Raw genomic sequence first — 19,952 nt, 5'->3', positions numbered from 1 at the left:
AACTTCTGCCATACTCCATGAACAGAAAGAGGCTCTCCAAAGACTCTCTATGTTTTCTTTCCTTCAAGCCACCTTGTATGATTCTCTCCAGTTGGCAAAGCCACTCTCTCTATTGCTTTCTCCTCCTTATCCTTCAAGTTTCAGCTCCTTAGTGAAGCCATTTTTGAAGCTATCTCTGATCATCTCTTAATAGGAAGTGATCACCTTCTCAGAACTGCCAGGGCATTTCTAAGAACCTTGAATTTGACAATTACTGCTGTAACTGTTCTTCCTGTACTTGATTATACAGCTGGGTTTCCACTATAAAGCCATATATTTCTGAGAATCTTCACGTGTGTAACCATCATATCTCTTATTGTCTTCCCTTGTGTCCAGTGACATTCAGAGTATCATTATGGAATTATGCTTACGTGATCTCTTGTGATTTGTCTCCTTTTAGGTCAAGAAGTTACAGTCAGCATAATGAAAAATTTTTACATCTTGATAATCATGACCAAGCACTTTAAGAAAATTTATTGAGTACTTAGTAGGTGGTGGCTTATGTGTTCCTATGATGTTGGAAGATATGTCAGTGGTATTTCAATGCCAGCGAGGTCACCTATGGTGGACAGGTTTCAGTGGAGCTTCCAGACTATGACAGACTAGGAAAGAAAGGGCTGGTGATCTACTTCCAAAAATCAGTCCATGAAAACCTTATGGATAACAACAGAATATCATCTGATATAGTCCCTGCAGATGATCCTCTTCCAGGAAGGTACTACAGGATAGCCAACTCAGTGGCAACTAACAACAACAACAAAGTAGGTATCAGGTAGCATGCACAATGCTTTATAGGCCTCTTCTCATTTATTTCTTATAACAGCTGTACAAGGTTGTTGTTGTTATTTGTCATCAAGTTGGCTCTGGCTCATAGTGACCCTATGTACAACAGAACGAAACACTGCCAGGTCCTGTGCCATCCTCACAATCATTGCTATGCTCCAGCCCATGTTGCAGCCACGTATCAATCCATCTTGTTGACGGTCTTCCTCTTTTCCATGGACCCTCTATTTTACCAAGAATGATGTCCTTCTCCAGGGACTGATCCATCCTGATAACATGTCCAAAGTATGTGAGACATAGTCTTGCCATCCTTGCTTCTAAGAATCATTCTGGTTGTACTTCTTCCAAGACACTTTTGCTCGTTCTTTTGGCAGTCCATGGTATATATTCAATATTCTTCGCCAACAGCACAATTCAAAAGCGTCAATTCTTCTTTGGTCTTTCTCATCTACAAGGTAGGTTCTGCTAATAATTCAAAGAGGAGACCAAGACTTAGAGAAATCATATAAACTGCCAACATCATACACTAGAAAAATGAAGAACCCAGACTCAAGCCCAGCTGTTTCTGGGAAAGGCCAACGCCTTCAATATTATTATGTTAAATGCTTTCTGGAATCCAAGAACTGGTGTGAGGTGGGAGTTCAGAAAGTCACTGTATGCCAATAACTCATTATGGACTCCGTAAGTCCAAAACCAAATTTGTGCGTTTGCACTCTTGCTAAGGACAGTAATTCTTGTAGCGAGCACATCAAGGTCAAGTCTAGGAATACCACTGAATACTAAAGATGTCAAATTCGGAAGGAAAATAAAAGAAACTATAAAAATATATTCTGAATTTAGTAGGGGTTTTCTGTTACTTTAAAAACTTTAAATTTTCTAAAATACTGACAATATATACTTAAATAAAATAAAGCAGTAGTTCCAGAGAGAAATTATACAAACTATAATTTCTGGTGTACTTGTTCACTAAACATGTTAATGAATATTTCTCCTGGGCTAGATATTGTAAGAAGATACAAAGTTGTTTGAAATGTTCTCACATTGTTTATAATCTAACAGAGGGAGTGGGAAATATGCTCTGAAGTGCAATAAACCATGACCTCTCTATACGGGTTCTAGTTCCAGTTGTAACTGCTATGGGGGTTCAGTGGAAAAAGAGGGAGAAAAAACTCTCCGTTCTATTAGATGTACAGTAAATGGATATTTGATGATGAGAGCTAGTGACAAAGTTATAGCAATATCAGGCAGTTTTCCTAGGATCAGATTTATATCTTAATTACCTTAAAAACATTTTTCTTTAAGTTCCTTTTTGAGTTTTAAGGCTCAAACAACCAATATGTCTAATTTGGTTGGAATTTTATTTAAAAAGCATACATTTTTAAAGTAGTTCCACTATTCCAATAAAATTACAAAATGGTGGATCAGCGGCCTTTCAATGAAAAGCCTATTATTATCTTCAAACTAAAAACCTGAACTTGACCTGGTTTGCAAGTCCTCTACAATGTAGTTTGGATGCCATCTTGTGCTTAAGGATTAGAGCCTATTGCCACACTGGCCTGAGAACCACCCTGAGTTCTGCCTTACACCCTGCCAAGAACTATCTGTTTTTGAGACCTTGCTTAAATCACTTAATTTCTCTTCTTTAAATTGAGGAGCTAGGCTATCTCTCAAGCCTCCTCTGTCAGTTAAATTACGTAATTTAAAACCATTTCATTTAACCACATACTAATAACAGAAAAGACCATGGAAAATACTCTAATTAGTCCAAGTCTACACAAAGGCTCAAGGGTCCCTGGGTGGTGCAAACAGTTAAGCGTTCAAATACTACCTGAGAGGTTGGCGGTCAAACCCATTCAGAGGCACCTCAGAGGAGAGGCCTGGAGATCTGCTTCTGAAAGTTCACAGCCTTGAAAACCTTATGGAGCAGTTCTATCCTGCACGTATGGTGTTGCCTTAAGACGGAATCAACCCAAGGGCACCTAACAACAACAACAATCCAAAGGCTTACCACTGTGTGGCAAAAAAAGTAAGATGTTCCCATTTCAAAGATAGACTATACTTGTTGCTCATTTGGACTTTGGGCAGTCACGTCATGTTAAGAAAGGAGAGTTCGTTCGCTTCTTTTTCTTCCAGAAATGATTCTGAATCTATTCATCTAACAAATATTTTTGAGCACTTATTATATGCTAGGCACTGCATCAGGTGCTGGAGAATAAAGTAGTGAACAAACAGACAAGGTCTCTGCCCTTATGAACCTTCCAGTCTAGAGAGGGGTAGTAAGCTCATTGTATCAAAATGCTACAGTTGGGTTCTTTCTGTTCTTCTCACCTCTCTTAGCGGTGAGGACAACATGATTGCCAAATAACTCCATGTCCATAGACCCCACATGCAGAAGATATTAGATGCCAAGGGCAAACCATATCTGCCAGTATCAGCTACTTTCCACCGCCAGCCTATAAAACAATGAGATTTAAGAGAGAATGAGATTATAAATTCCCTAGGAAAAAGGAGTTGTCAGGGGCTTTAAGAGAACCATCTGGAGAGCTTGACACGTATTGTCTTAGAAGTGGGGTGGCTGCTGTCTGACTCCTGCCAAGAGACTGTGGAAATGGGGGTGCACCCCTGTGATGGCCAAGATAAAAATGGCTACACAGGAAGAAAGAGAAAGAGGGTTGCACCAAACTGCTGGACAGGGAAGTGTGAGTTTTCCATGGGCCCAATGGTCACATGAGTCTGAGTCCACGACACCTGCTGGGAAGAAAAAAATGAAAAAACCAAAATTGTTGCTGTTGAGCAAATTCCGACTTATAAGGCGATCCTTGGAAACTCTGTGGGGCAGTTCTACTCTGGCCTATAGGGTCGCTATGAGTCAGAATCGAATCGACAGCATTGGGGTTTTTTTTTTGGGAGCAACCTTACAGGACAGAGTAGAACTGGGTTTCCAAGGCTGTAATCTTTATGGAAGCAGACTGCCACATTATTCTCCCACAGAGTGGCTGGTGGATTGGAACAGCCAACCTTTCAGTTTGCATCCAAGCGCTTTAATCACTTTGGGAAAAACAAAGGAACCTCAAAAGGAAATGGGAAGGTGCACCACTGCATACCTACTGTCTGAGGGAGGGGGGCTATAAGTGGTCAGGCGGAGGAGAAGCATGGCCTGCCTCAGAGAAATGTAGTCAGAGGTCCTCTTCCACAGAGGTGCTCATGAGAGCTCTTGGTGATTGTGCAGCAGTCCCATCGAGAAGGAACCAACACGAGACCACAACTTCATCTGCCTCTGAAGTATGCACTCTTTCCCCAAAGATCCTCTCGCTCTCGGTGTGGTGCCAGCTGGCAAAGGCCAGGAGATGGAGTTAGGAGGGGCAAGCTGTACACATTGTGCTCTGTGACTGGAGGTCTCCAGGCCTGAATCAGGCTTGAACTGGGGGAAGGGAAAATACCATGACTTGAAGGGCATGGAAAATTGTACCTATTTTGTTGGTCTGGACATTTTCATATCTGAAATGAGAATTTTCCTAGTGACTGAGTGTGAATGGAAAAGTTTTGGGATCTGCTTGAGATTTCATCCAGAAAGGAAAAACAAAAATTCCAGAGAGAGGATTTAGAGGGATTATTGAAGAAACGATAAAGTTGCTCCATGATTATGAATCTTGTTCGTTTATCAGGAAGGTTTGACAACCATCACACAAAAAAATGTTATCAGTTACCAGTTGCACTGAGATGGTTCTGACTCATGGCGACCCCAGGTTGTCAGAGAACTGTGCTCCGTCAGGTTTTCCATGGCTAACTTTTTGAAAGTAGATTGCCAGGCCTTTCTTCTGAGGAGTGTTTGGGTGGGTGTCATGGATTGAATTTGTCCCTCAAAAATATGTATCAACTTTGTTAGGCTGTGACTCCCAGTGTTGTGTAGTTGTCCTCCATTTTGTGATTGTAATCTTATGTTAAAGAGGATTAGGGTGGGATTGTAACATCCTTAGTAAGGTCACATCCCTGATCCAATGTAAAGGGAGTTTCCCTGTAGAGTAGACGGCACCATCTTTTATCTTACAAGAGATAAAAGAAAAGGGAAGCAACCAGAAAGTGGGGACCTCATACCACCAAGAAAGAAGCACTGGGAGCAGAGAGTATCCTTTGGACCCGGGGCTCCTTCTTCTAGTCCAGGGGAAGATTTATGAGAAGGACCTTCCTCCAGAGCCAACAGACAGAGAAAGACTTCCCCTGCAGCTGATGCCCTGAATTTGGACTTTTAGCCTACTAGAGTATGAGAAAATAAATTTCTCTCTATTAAAGCCATCTACTTGTGGTATTTCTGTTACAGCAGCACTAGATGACTAAGACAGTGGGCTTGAAACTCTAAACTTTAGGTTAGCAGCCGAGGATGTTAACTGTTTGCATCACCCAGGGACTCCTCACACACAAATGTATCTATTATAAATTACAAAAACATATTTATTGTAAATTACAATGAAAACTAAACTGTGAAATAATCCACGAAAAGAGAGGGTTGGACTGGGACTCTGGACTGCGTCTTCAAGAAACTGAACATAACAAAGACACAGAAGCGCTAAGTTTCCTTCTCCTTCCTTCCCCCATCACGCCCTGTCCTCCAGCTCATTCATTTCAATCATATTCTGCACTTGGGGACATTTTTAGTTTCATTTTGTTATTTTAGATTCTGTCCCACAGTGGGGCTGGGTAGAGATAAATATATCCCTAAGTCAGAAATATCACCAACTACCAAGACTAATAATCAGATTGCCTTGTCCTGTTGCTCTCAGTAGGAAAGAAGTGTCTCAAAGCTAGAGAGAATTACTCTTAATATGTAGTTCTCTTCTTGAGACAGTATTTGATGTTAGATCTTCGGTAATGCTGTTTTGTGGGAAGGGATCTTTATCTTGTATATCACTTTCAAAGGAGAATTGAATAAGAATGAGCAAGTTGAGGAAAACTGAATGTGAAAGGTCCCCTTTTCAGTAATGCTAAGTAGGAAATGACAGTGTGTAGCTATCGGTGTGTTTTCTTATGCGTTTTGAACACTTTAAAGTATTATAACAAGCATTTGAGTGGCAAAATAGATAAAACATTCGTGTTCAATAATTCTCATGGTTATAATAGTCACTAGAATCTTAAAAGTGTTTCTTAAACGTGTCTACTTCCAAGTTTATTTATCTTTTGTTACTGTCTTCATGCTCTTACAGGAAGAGGAATAAGTTGTTAGCCTTCTGATCAAGGTCACTTCCTCCTCTTCTGTTTGAGAATCTCTCCTGATATTCCTCTTTGAATGGGTCTGTCTCTCCTATAGACTCATCCTGTCTCCAATGGCTTCTTTTGCTCAGCCTGTAACACATGATTAAATCTGCCTCTGATCTGTTCCTAACTTGAGAACAAGAACCTTTTTTTTTTTGACTTTGCATCCCACGTGGTGACTATCCCATCGCTCCTGTGTCGTCAGTCATTTCCTAGTGGTCAGATTCAATGGAAACTTTTCAGTTGTTACTGCAGTTATGATAACACTAATTGTAGTACAAATGGCCCCCAGCATTTAAGTACCTTAATAGAAGTTTCTTTCTTGCTCACATCAGTCAGATGGGAGTATTTGTAGTTGAGGGTGGCGCTTTTGGAACCCTGACTCCTTCCCTGTTTTTGTTCTGCTGTGAGCTAGCACCTTGGTATCCTCTGCTTCCAGCTGGCAGAATTGGAATAAGAGGATGGAGAAGGCATATCTCTATTTCAATTGCTTTGGCATTCACATCTTGTTGGTGAAAACCAGTCAGATAGCCCCACCCAGATGCATGGAAGGTTGGAAAATATAGTCCTGGGTGGGTAACCAGTGACAACTTTCTACTAAGGAAGAGGGAGAATAGATTTTTGATGAGAAGTTAGTTGTTTGGCCACAGTGATACTGTCATCATCTATTTCTTGAAACGTCTCTTTTGGATTGTTTTGCAAGACTTTTTCCTGCCCCTGTGTCACCATCTGACAAATATTTCTTGATTTCCTATGTGGTGTCTTCTCTTTAAGTGAAACCCCTAGTTAACAATCCTCCCCCTCCTTTCTTTGTCTTGCTAACCAGGAGCTTGTTTTGAGCAATATTTTTCAGGAAGTCGCAGCAGGTAGTGGCTCGGTCCACTATACTGGCCCAAAGCACACCTTGGAGCATGTGCAGATTAAGGAGATTGGGTCCTTCATCCAACCCTGGAACCAATTGTCACTGGACAGAAAGATATTTCCAAGCCCATAGTTTCACCTGATTCCATTTGAGTAGCGAGGGGCCCACCACATGGACATCCTACGGAAGATGATTTAGCATCCAGACCTCAAAATGTGGACATGAGAGGGCTAAGGGCAGAGAATTCTGGGTACCAAACCCAAGCCCCAGACACCATTGGAAAGAAAAAGCTCCCCAAACCCCTTAGACAGGGAGCACGTGGTCTTATGGTCGCTAGACCCCCGGAGTTGCTCCTTGCCTGCGCAGGCAATAAACTTGCCACTTCCTTTTTCCCTTGCAGTTAGAGTCCCTCTTATTTTGGTGGTTAATAGTACAGGACAAGAACACAAGCAGAGTTCGGTTACATAAGGAGCCCTGGTGGCACAATGCTTAAGTGCTCAGCTGCTGACTAAAATGTTTGGTGGTTCAAACCCACCCAGCGACTTCATGGAAGGAAGACTTGGCCATCTGCTCCCATAAAGAATACAGTCTAGAAAACCCTCTGGGGCAGATCTACTCTATCGCAAGGGGTCACTATGAGCCAAAATCAACTCAACATTAAAAACGAAAACATTCTATGTTCTGCTTTCATACTTCACTGTTTTCCGGCTCTCCCTGCTATTTCCACTCTGTGTTGTTTCCTCTACGTGAACCCTTACACATTCAACTAAAATCCGTGTGCTGACCGTTCACAAATTTGTATCTTAGCCAGCTTTTCCTTGGAAATTCGAACTATATATTAAATATCTTCTGGATACATTTGCTGGAAAACCAATAGTCTCCTTGGATTTTGGTATGTCTAAAACTAAATTCATTATCCTCCCTCACCCTGATCTGGCACCTTCATTCACCCAATTAATACATTACCATCTACTTAGTCAACCCAACATAGAAACCTAAAGGATCAGTCTAAAGTGCTTTTCGTTTTCGCCATTCTCTCCTCTCCCACTCTGCTCTCTCCTGACCCATATTAGGATCCATCTCTAAATCCTACTGATTATACTGAATCTGTTTTGATTGTCACCTCTTCTCCAACCCAGCTATCACTACCTATGATGTCTTCATGATCTCTTGCTTAGAATATTGTAATAGACTCATAATTATATCCCAGTCTCCAAGTTTGCTCACTGCTACCAGCATGGTCTATCTAAAATAAATATTAAATCAAGCTGCTGTTCCACTCAAAATTTATCAGTACTTCTCCATAATCTATAACATCCAAAAATTCCTTGGTGCAATGTAAAATGTCAGCAATTACCTGGATCCTGCTTTTCTCTTTGAGTCAACATTAACTCGCATTTGAAGTCCATGAACATTGAATTAACACCTCGATCAATACACCAAAACCTGTTGCCATTGAGTCAAATTCAACTCATAGTGACCACATAGAACAGTATAGAACTGCCGGATAATCTTTACAGAAGCAGACTACCACTGCTTTATCAATATACATTGTTTTATTCTTTAGTGCCTTTGTTTATATGCTTTCCCCTATTAGAAACGTTCTTTATGCCCTTTCTTCCCTTCCTCATCTAGTACTGAAGACTTAGTTCAGATAAGATATCCTTCAGGAAGGGTTATCCAAGCCTTTCTAACTAATGGGAGTGTCTCTGTATTTCCCTAGCATCCTTAAACATTGTTATCATTGGCTTTACCATAATATGTTTAAATTATGTATTTAGTTTCTGTGTACACATAGGCTGACCGCACGAGGACAGGGACAATGCCTTTACCACTCTTTTATGCTCAGGTCCTGGTGCAGCACATCCTACAGGGTAAGTGCACAGCAAATATTTGTTGAACTGCTTAAGCATTACCGCTATTATATTTCTATTCTTTCACTTCAAAATTTTCTGTATCTAACTTTCCTACAGTGACAGGAGAGACACTACCCCTCTAATTTTCTGTTTGGTAGATTTAGACAATTTTTATTTATCTCATCTTTTTTTTTTAAACTCTAGCAAGTTCTTTGTCTTTTAAAATAATGGTTTTTTAACAGTATTGCATATGTATCTGCTTTTGCATCATGAAGATGAAGATACAGTCTTGAAATTTTCAATTATTTAGATTAATAAATCTCTTCCTTTTTGTATAAATTAATTTGAATTGTGGATCTTTCATTTTCAACCTGTCTAAGGAGATAGATTTTTAGAAACGAGATTACTTATGCACAGCATAAAACCAAAAACTAAACCCAGTGCTGTTGAGTTGATTCCGACTCATAGCGACCCTATAGGACAGAGTAGAACTGCCCCAGAGAGTTCCCAAGGAGTGCCTGGTGGATTTGAAGTGCCGACCCTTTGGTCAGCAGCTGTAGCACTTAACCACTATGCCACCAGGGTTTCCATGCACAGCATAGTGAACCCTAAATAATTTACCAGATTATTTTTTTTCAAAAATATTGTACTGATTTTTATTTTCATCAGCAGTGAGCCATTTCCTTGATATAAATCTCTCTCTCTCTATATATGTATATACATGCTTCATTGGTTTTGCTTTTCTACAGAACTCAGCCTAAGACATTTTGGTACCAAGAGTGGTTTTAGAGAAACAAAACTATAAGGATGAGTTTTCTAAATTAGCTCTCAAGTCTGATCAGCCCTAAAGATGTTGATGACTCTGCTTCCAGTAGTAAAGAGGGTACTGCTAATCCATGGTGTGAAGTGGCAATAGAAATACACAAAATATCACCACTAAAAGGTCAGATATTGGTGAGAGGCAAGGCTCTGGGTGATAGCATGTTTGATACCTTCCTATGGTTTTGTCAGAATGAGAAGTATAAGGAAGCTGGTTGGTGGGTCCTACATTTACTAGATAAAGTGGTGAAAGAAAGAGATGAGCTCAGGGCTTCAGAGTCATAGCTCAAGCGCCTCATAAATGACCTCAGAGTTTCCACTTGAGCCTTGAAAGAAAGCCTTATTTCTTGTAGTAACAGAGCAGATTTGGTGAAGACCAAACCCAGAGTCTTATCATAAAAGTGGCTGAATTACAATGCCAACTAAATTCCTAACCTCGAGTGGTGTCTGAAGTTAAAGTGAGGACATTGATTGGGAATAAATGGGATCCTGAAACTTGGAATGGGGACATATGAGCAGATAATAAGGAAGCTGGGAACACTGAGCCCCTAAATTTCATTGAATCACTCCAGCCAACAGAACCTGCCCCCACCCAATCTGAAGAGATTACTCCATCTTTGTCTTCTAAGCCACCCTCCCCAGTAAAACCATTAGCCCCTCCACCCCCATCTGATGAGATTAACCTAGCTGTGTCTAAAGAGCCTTTGTCTGAGTCACCCCCCGGGTAGGAGGCTGAGTCATTGCCTGGGGCATCCCCTAAGGTAGATGCCTTACAAGACATTGCTGAATGTTTTCAGAACACATTCCCAGCATTCATTTTTGCTCCTAGATCTATAACTAGACAAGTCCCAGTGAGTCCCAAAAGGTATAGTACAAAGTATGGTCCAGGAGGAGGTATGCTACACTCCAAAAGAACTGCTTGAGTTTTCTAATATGTACAAACAGATACTTGGGGGAATATGTGTGGGAATGGCTAGTAAAGATGTGGGATAATGGTGCTAGGGACATAACATTGATTAAGTCTGAGTTTATTGTTATGGGCCCACTAAACACATATTCTTCATTCATTGTTCTGGATCAAGAGGTTAGTTAGCAAAGGATCTAATAGTTTATTTGGTTGGTTTGCTGGAGCATGGATTATGTGGTGGCCCACACTAAATCAAATTGAAGTGCCAGACCTGCCTTGGTATACTATAGAAGAAGAAATCCAAAGGCTTAGGGAAATTGGTATGTTAGAGCGTATTTATCAGGTTAGACCCCACAGACCCACACATGGAGTGCCCAGAGGACACATCTTTTACCACAATGATGAGGAACATATTTGTGAAGGGGGCCCCAGAATCCTTAAAGACTGCTGTGGTTGTTATTTTTTGTAAGTCAGATCTGACAGTGGGAACTACCCTAACTGAATTAAGACTCCTAAACACCGTGGGGCTGATGGGACCCCCTGGTGGTAGGGGCCAAGTGATGGTACTCAGTTGACCAAAACAAGGTAGGCATGGTTACCCTAAAGGACAGTAGAATCAAAGCAGCATCAGAATAGTTTGACATGTATGGATTTATGGCATTGGCTACCTAGTCTTGGTGCCATAAGGAGTGAAATAGATGGAAATCAACTAAATATTTACTTGATCTGTACAAGGGGAAGAATTCTAGGTCAAGTGAACAACAGTCTAACTCAAATTGCCAGAATTGAGAATCATGTCCCCTTAATCAATTCCCAGACTTGAAAGAGTTTAAAAACCCAAAACCCACTGAATGCAGGGGAGGTCAGGCCCCTTGAGGAAGTACCCCTCTACATTGCCAAAAATTTGTACTATTAATCTTTCTTTCAGTCTTCCCTAAATGGATCTATGGCCTTTTATGAGAGTGACTGTGCATTAGGGAAAAGGAAATAATCAGACTTTTTGGGAATTACTGGATGCTGGCTCTGAACTGCCACTAGTTCCAGGAGATCGAAAACATCACTGTGGCCCACCAGTCAGAGTGGGGGCATATGGAATTCAGGTTATTAATGGAATCTTACCTCAACCTTGGCTCTCAGTGGGTTCAGTGGGTCCCTGAACCCATCCTGTAGTGATTTCCTTGGTTTCAGAATGCATAATTGGAAGAGATATACTCAGCAACTGGCAGAACACCCACATCAGGTCCCTAACAAGTGGAGTAAGGGCTATTTTAGGAGGGAAAACGAAGTACAACCCATTAGAACTAATCCTACCTTGGAAAATAGTAAACCAACAGTAATACCACATTCCTGGAGAGATGGCAGAGATTACTACCACCATCAAGGACTTGAAGGATACTGGAGTGGTGATTTCCACTACATCCCCATTCAACTTTCCTATTTGGACTGTGTAAAAAATAGGTGGATCTTGGAGAATGACAGTGGGTTATCAAAAACTTAACCCGGTGGCGACTTGAATTGCAGCTGCTGTTCCAAATGTGATTGCATTGCTTGAGCAAATTAATATATCTCTTACTACCTTGTATGCAGTTATTGATCTGGCTAATGCCTTTTTCTCCATGCCTGTTTTGAAGGGCCACCAGAAGCAGTTTGCCTTCATCTGGCAAGGTCAACAGTACAATTTTACTGCTCTACCTCAAGGGAATGTCAACTTTCAAGCCTTATGTCATAATTCAGTCCACAGAGGCCTTGATTGTCTTTCCTTCCAGAAGATGTCACACTGGTTCATTACCTTGGTGACATTATGCTGATTAGACCTAGTAAAGAAGAAGTATTAATTACACTGGACTTGACTGATAAAACATTAGCATGCTAAATCAAAAAAACTCATTGCCACCGAGTCAGTTCTGACTCATAGTGATCCTGTAGGACACAGTAGTACTGCCCCATAGGTTTCCAAGGAGCAGTTGGTGAATTCAAACTGCTGACCTTTTGGTTAGCAGCCAAAAGCTTAACCACTGCACCACCAGGGCTCCATTTGCATGCTAGACCATGGGAAATTAATCTGAAAAAAAAAAAATGCAGGCACCTTCCACGTGAGTGAAATTTCTAGGGGTTTAATTGTGTAGGGCATGTTGAGATATTCCTTCTATGTGAGGGATATGTTATTGCAATTTTCCCCTACCACAACTAAAAAGGAGGCACAATGTCTCGTGTGCTCTTTGGATTTTGGAGGCAACATATCCCCTATTTGGATGCACTACTCTGGCCTATTCATCAAGTGAATCGAAACCTGCTACTTTTGAGTGGGGCCCAAAACAAAAGAAGGCTGTGCAACAGGTTTAGGCTGCTGTGCAAGCTGCTGTGCCACTTGGGCCGTATGACCCAGCTAATTCATTGGTGCCTGAAGTGTCAGTAGCAGATAGAGATGCTATTTGGAGTCTTTGGCAAGCCCCTATTGGTGAATCACAGCACAGACCCTTAGTATTCTGGAGCAAATCTCTGCCATATTCTGAGGATAACTACTCTCCTTTTGATAAATACCTTTTGGCTTGTTACTGGGCGTTCGTAGAGACTGAACACTTAACCATGGGCTACCAAGTCACCATGTGGCCTGAGCTGCCCATTATGAACTTGGTGTTGTCTGACCCACAGAGTTATAAAGTCAGATGTGCACAGAAGAACTCTATCATTATATGGAAGTGGTATATACGAGATCAGGTCCAAGCAGTACCTGAAGGCACAAGTAAGTTGCATGGGGAAGTCACCCAAATACCCATGGTCTTCACTCCTGTCACATTATTCTCCCTCTCCCAGCCTGCACCTATGGCCTCATGAGAAATTCCTTATGATCAGTTGACTAAGGAAGAGAAAACTTGTGCCTGGTTTACAGATGGTTCTGCATGATATGCAGGCACCACTGTCAAGTGGACAGCAGTAGCACTATAGTCCCTTTCTGGGATCTCCCTGAAGGATAGTGGTGAAGGGAAATCCTTCCAATGGGCAGAACTTTGAGCAGTGCACTTTGGTTTTCAGTTTGCTTGGAAGGAGAAATGGCCAGATGTGTGATTGTATGCTAATTCATGGGCTGTAGCCAATGGTTTGGCTGCATGGTCAGTGACTTGGAGCATGATTGGAGAATTGGTGACAAGGAAGTATGAGGAAGAGATATGTAGCTAGACCTCCCTGAATGGGCCATAGAAGTGAAGATATTTATGTCTCATGTGAATGCTCACCAAAGGTTGACCTTGGCAGAGGAGGATTAACAATCAAGCAGATAGGATGATGCATTCTATGGAAATCAGTCATCCCTTTACTCCAACCACTCCTGTCATTTCCCACTGGGCTCATGAAAAAAGGGCCATGGTTGCAGGGATGGAGGTTATGCACAGGCTCAGCAACATGGACTTCCACTCACCAAGGCTGATTTGGCTATAGCAACTGCCTAGTGCCCAATCTGCCAGCAGTATAGCAAATGCTGAGTGCCCAATCTGCCAGCAGCAGAGACCAACACCGAGTCCCTGATATGGCACCATTCCTTGAGGTGATCAGCCAGCAACCTGGTGGCAGGTTGATTACGTTGGACCACTTCCATCATGGAAAGGGCAGCGTTTTGTTCTTACTGGAATAGACACTTTGGATATGGATTTGCCTTCCCTGCATGCAATGCTTCTGCCAGAACTACCATCCAAGGACTTACAGAATGCCTTATCTACCATCATGATATCGCACACAGCATTGCCTCAGATCAAGAAATGCACTTCAGAGCAAATGAAGTATGGCAATGGGCCCCAGCTCATGGAATTCACTGGTCTTACCATGTTCTCCATCATCCTGAAGCAGGTGGCTTGATAGAATGATGGAATGGCCTTCTAAATACACACTTATGGAGACAGGTAGGTGGCAATACCTTGCATGCTTGGGGAAATGTTCTTCAGAGGGTTGTATATGCTCTAAACTGGCATCCAATATACACTGCTGTTTCTCCCATAGCCAGGATTCATGGGTCCAGGAATCAAGGGGTGGATAAGGGAGTGGCACCACTTATTGTTACCCTTAGTGACCCACTCACAAAAGTTTTGCTTCCTGTCCCTGAATTCCTAAGATCTGCAGGTCTAGAGGTCTTAGTTCCAAAGGGAGGAATGCTCCCACCAGGAGACACAACACTAATTACACTAAACTGATATTAAGAATGCTACCTAACCACTTTGTGATCCTAATGCCCCTGGATCAACAGGCAAAGAAGGGAGTTGTTGTATTGGCTGGTATGGTTGGTCCTGATTACCAAGAGAAAATCTGATAATTATATAATGGAGGTAAAGAAGAGTATGTCTAGAGTGCAAGCAATTAGGATGTCTCTTCCTACTACCATGTCTTATAATTAAAGTAAATGAAAAACCACAGTAACTCAATTCCAACGTGACTGCTAATGGCCTAGACCCTTCAGGAATGAAGATTTGGGTCACCTCACCAGGCAAAGAACCACAACCAGCTGAGGTGCTTGATGAGAGTAAAGGGAATACAGAATGGGTGGTAGAAGAAAGTGGCTCTAAATACCAGCTATGACCACATGACAAGTTGCAGAAATGAGGACAGTAATTGTTAGAAGCATTTTTCCTTTTATGTGTGCATATAATATTTTTGTTTTCTTCACTTATAAAATATAAACAGGGTTAGTGTGCTTACAGTTGCATGTATGTTACTTGTATTGTTTATAATTATCTTTAGAGATTGTGTTTGGTTTTGGGAGATGTGTATGAGTGCCAAGTTGACAAGGGGTGGACTGTCATGGTTAAGGTTGTGTGTTAACTTGGGTAGGTCGTGACTCTCAGAGGTTTGGCAGTTACAGTTTGGCAGCTGTGTTGTGATGTAATCACCTCCATAGTCAGATCTGATATAATAATCTCCATGATGAGATCTGCTATGTGCAGCCAATCAGTTGAAAGGGAGTTTCTTTGGTTGTGTGGCCTGCATTCAATATATGTCTGCTTTCTGGCAAATTTCAGGGCTTTTGCTTGCCCTGGATCCTGCATTTGGCTCCTGTTCATCTCACCTCCAGTTCTTGGGACTTGAGCTAGCAGATTACCTGCTAATCTTGGAATTCGTCAGCCTCCATAGCCTGTGAGCTAGCAGCCTGCCAGCTTATCTTCCAGTCTTGGGTTGATCAGCCCCTGCAGCTATGTAAGTCAGGAGAAGCCTCTAGCCTGACACATGGACTTGGGACTTTCCAACCTCTACAACTGCATGACCCATTTCTTTGATATAAACCTCTCTTTCTCTCTCTCTCCCTCTCTCTCTCTACATATCCTCCACACGTCTGTCAGTTTGTTGTACTGTGGGTGCTTGCATGTTGCTGTTGATGCTGGAACCTATGCCACCAGTATTCAAACACCAGCAGGGTCACCCATGGAAGATAGGTTTCAGCTGAGCTTCCACACTAAGACAGACTAGGAAGAAGGACCCAGCAGTCTACTTTTGAAAAGATTTAACCTTATGAGTAGCAGCAGAACACTGTTTGATATAGTGCCAGAAGATGAGCCCCTCAGGTCGGAAGGCACTCAAAATACTACTGGGGAAGAGCTGCCTACTCAAACGAGAATCAACTTTAATGATGTGGATGGAGTCAAGCTTTTGTGACCTTCATTTGCTGATGTGGCACAACCGAAAATGAGAAAAAAACAGCTGCAAATATCCATTAATAATTGGAACTTGGATACAAAGTATGAATCTAGGAAAATTGGAATTCATCAAAAAAGAAACAGAACACATAAATATTGATATCCTAGGCATTAGTGAGTTGAAATGGATGGGTATTGGCCATTTTGAATCAGACAATCATATGGTCTACTACGCCGGGAATGACAAACTTGAAGAGGAATGTCATTGCATTCCTTGTCAAAAAGAACATTTCAAGATCTATCCTGAAGTACAATATTATCAGTGATAGGATAATATCCATATGCCTACAAGGAAGACCAGTTAATACAATTATTTGTCAAATTTATGCACCAACCACTAAGGCCAAAGATGAAGAAATTGAACACTTTTCCAAAATTCTGCAGTCTGAAATTGATCAAACATACAATCAGGATGCATTTCATAATTATTTGAGATTGGAATGTGAAAATTGGAAACAAAGAAGGAGGATTTGTAGCTGGAAAATATGGCCTTGGTGATAGAAATGGTGCCTGAGATCACATGATAGAATTTTGCAAGACCAATGGCTTCTTCATTGCAAATACCTTCTTTCACCAACATAAATGGTGACTATACACATGGACCTCGCCAGGTGGGATACACGGGACTCGAATCAACCACATTCTGTGGGAAGAGGTGATGGAAAATCTCAGTATCAGTCAGAACAAGGCCAGAGTCTGACTGTGGAACACAGGCCATCAACTGCTCATATGCAAGTTCAAGTTGTAACTGAAGAAAATTAGAACAAGTCCCAAGAGCCAAAGTATGACCTTGAATATATCCCACCTGAATTTAGAGACCATCTCAAGGATAGATTTGATGCTTTGAACACTAATTACTGAAGACCAGAGGAGTTGTGGAATGACATCAAGGATATCATTCATGAAGAAAGCAAGAGGTCATTAAAAAGACAGGAGAGAAAGAAAAGACCTAAATGGATGTCAGAAGAGACTCTGAAACTTGCTTTTGAATGTTGAGTACCTAAATCGAAAGGAAGAAATAATGAAGTAAAAGAATTGAACAGAAGATTTCAAAGGGTGGCTTGAGAAGACAAAGTAAAGTATTATGATGATTTGTCCAAAGACCTGGAGATAGAAAACCAAAAGGGGAGAACATGCTCAACATTTCTCAAGCTGAAAGAACAGAAGAAAAAATTCAGGACTCAAGTTGCAATACTGAAAGATTCTGTAGGGAAAATATTAAACAACTCAGGACACATCAAAAGAAGATGCAAGGAATACACAGAGTCACTATACCAAAAAGAACTGGCTGACCCTCAACCGTTTCAGGAGGTAACATATGATCAGGAACCAAGGGCACTGAAGGAAGAAGTCCAAGCTACACCGAAGGCATTAGTGAAAAACAAGGCTCCAGGAATTGATGGAATACCAATTGAGATGTTTCAACAAATGGATGCAGCACTGGAAATGCCCACTTGTCTATGCCAAGAAATTTGGAAGACAGCTACCTGGCCTACTGACTGGAAGAGATCTATATTTATGCTTATTCCCAAGAACGGTGATCCCCACCAAATGTGGAAATTATTGAACAATATCACACAGAAGTAAAATTTTCCTGAAGATCATTCAAAAGTGGCTGCAGCAATGTATCCACAGGGAACTGCCAGAAATTCAAAGCTGGATTCAGAAGAGGATGTGAAAACAGGGATATCATTGCTGATGTCATATGGATCCTGGCTGAAAGCAGAGAATACCAGAAAGATGTTTACCTGTGTTTTGTTGACTATGCAAATGAATTCAACTGTGTAGATCATAACACATTATGGATAACATTGTGAAGCATGGGAATTCCAGAACACTTAATTGTGCTCATGAGGAACCTGTACATAGATCAAGAAGAGGCAGTTGTTCAGACAGAACAAGGGGATGCTGTGTGGTTTAAAGTCAGGAAAGGTGTGAGTCAGGGTTGTGTCCTCTCACCATACGTATTCCACCTGTATGCTGAGCAAATAATCTGAGAAGCTGGACTATTGAAGAAGAACTGGGCTTTAGGATTGGAGGAAGGCTCATTAACATCCTACATTATGCAGATGACACAACTTTGCTTGCTGCAAATGAAGAGGACTTGAAGCACTTATTGATGAAGATCAAAGACCACAGCCTTTGGTATGAATTACATCTAAACATAAAGAAAAAAAAATCCTCACACCTGGACCAATAAGCAACATCATGATAAATGGAGAAAAGATTGAAGCTGTCAAGGATTTCATTTTAGTCAGATCCACAATCAATAACCACGGAACCTGCAGTCAAGAAATCAAAAGACGCATTGCATCGAGCAAATCTGTTGTAAAGGACCTTTTTGAAGTGTTGAAAAGCAAAGATGTCACTTTGAAGACTAAGGTCTCTGTGACCCAAGCCATGGTGTTTTCAATTGCCTTCTATGTGTGTGAAAGCTGGACAACGAATAAAGAAGACCGAAGAAGAGTGGATGCCCTTGAATTGTGGTGTTGGAGAAGAATATTGGATACACCATTTGACCTCCAAAAGAACAAACAGAAGAAGTACAACCAGAATGCTCTTTAGAAGCAAGGATGTTGAGACTACATCTCATATACTTTGGACGTGTTGTCAGGAGGGATCAGTCCGTGGAGAAGGGCATCATGCCTGGTAAAGTAGAGGGTCAAGGAAAAAGAGGAAGACCCTCCATGAGATGGATTGACACAGTGGCTACAACAGTGGGCTTAAGCATAGCAGCAATTGTGCGGATGGCGCAGGACTGGGCAGTGTCTCATTCTGTTGTACATAGGAACCGATTCCATGGCACCTAACAACACAACAGCACACACACACACACGTATATACATACACACTTCATTGGTTTTGCTTCTGTACAGAATTCAGCCTAAGACAGACTTTTGGTGAGATGGATCAGTCGGCACAATTGCCACGATGATCACAATGATGAACTCAAACATGCTGGCAATTATGAGAATGACACAGGACTGGGCAACTTTTTTTTCTGTTGTACATTAGGTCTCCATGAGTCAGAGTTGACTCCAGGGCAGCTATTGATCTCTATCTGTTTGTGGTAATATATAAATCTCAGTGGCCTAATACTACAGGGATCATATTTGTTATCCAGACTGGAGCACCTTTGAGAAAAGGGGAACAGCTTATAAACTGGATTGGACAAGATCTATAAACTGAGGCTGTCTTGAAAATAATGGGAACTTGGTGTCTATTGCTCTCTTAAAGTAAGTGGCTCTGACAGGGTGGGGGATATTTTGAGCTCTGATTCACACAATTATTTGTGGGTCCAAGCTAACCAAGGCCTTTTTATCTTCAGCATGTGGCTTCTGAGCGTATACTGGGTGTTGCCATTCAGCAGGCAGTTGGAGGAAAAAGATTATGGAAGATTGTGTGGGAGGTTTTATGGATCATGCCTGGAAATGAGGCAATCACATCTACCCACATTCCAATGACAAGAACTCAGTCATTTGGCCACATCTAAATACTAGAGTGACTTCAAATTGTAGTCCCATTAAGCACCCAGGAGAAAAGGAAGGAAGATTCAGCAACAGCTAGCCAGTATTTTTCCCACAGCTAAAAATAAAACATTTAAAATAATATTTATGTGTTTTTAGAAAAATGTTAAAAATTTTGACCCAGGAGAAACAAAACCATAGATATTATATATTACTCTTGAGCATTCTACATTATTCCCATTTTTTTTAAAACTAGCCCTAAAAGAGAATCAATCAAAATATGTGAAACAAAATTTA

The sequence above is a fragment of the Loxodonta africana genome, chromosome 17, assembly GCF_030014295.1.
Source record: "Loxodonta africana isolate mLoxAfr1 chromosome 17, mLoxAfr1.hap2, whole genome shotgun sequence".
Classification (NCBI taxonomy): Eukaryota; Metazoa; Chordata; class Mammalia; order Proboscidea; family Elephantidae; genus Loxodonta; species Loxodonta africana.
Note: the sequence above shows the minus strand (reverse complement) of the source record.